This window comes from Penaeus monodon, chromosome 15, assembly GCF_015228065.2.
Source record: "Penaeus monodon isolate SGIC_2016 chromosome 15, NSTDA_Pmon_1, whole genome shotgun sequence".
NCBI classification, from domain to species: Eukaryota; Metazoa; Arthropoda; class Malacostraca; order Decapoda; family Penaeidae; genus Penaeus; species Penaeus monodon.
In genome coordinates this window covers 13,714,219-13,714,814 of record NC_051400.1, presented here as the reverse complement: position 1 = coordinate 13,714,814, position 596 = coordinate 13,714,219, and positions in this window count along the sequence as shown.

Sequence of the window (596 nt, the reverse complement as noted above, 5' to 3'; positions counted from 1 at the left end):
TCTGTCATTCTGTTCTCTTACGTATTGTAATTTCTCCCTATATTCTTTTCTCTCAGTCTGACTCATCTCTTAACACTAAATAATTTCACTGGTCTTCGCTTCGTTTCATTAATATCATCATTACTGATTCCGTTGCTAGTGTTCTGTCTCCGTGTTAACGATCGACTGATTTTCTTGTCAATTTCCTCATTTACTCATATCTGGTCAATTATGAAAGTCTTTGCCTTCACTCGAAGCTGTTTCGGTGAAGCGTTTCCGTCTTGATTAGCCGACGAGAGACTTGAAAACTAATTACAAATGGCATCTAAACTGTCTATCACTTTAACGGTCTTTTTTCTTTTTTTAAATATTCGCCTCACATTCCTCGCCCTTCCATTGGTCAAGAGAATCCCTTAAGCCACGCCCTCATCGCCATCCAGCCAGAGCTCTCCCAGCCAATCAGGAAGCGACAAGTCTTATAAGCACAGATACCTAACCAGAAAACATGTATCTTCGTCTCTTTAAAAAGCAAGATAGAAGCACATTTAAGCCAAGAGAACATCATTCCTCTCCACAAATGTGCTGTAAGGTTGGTCGTCACTGGACCTGTTACACGG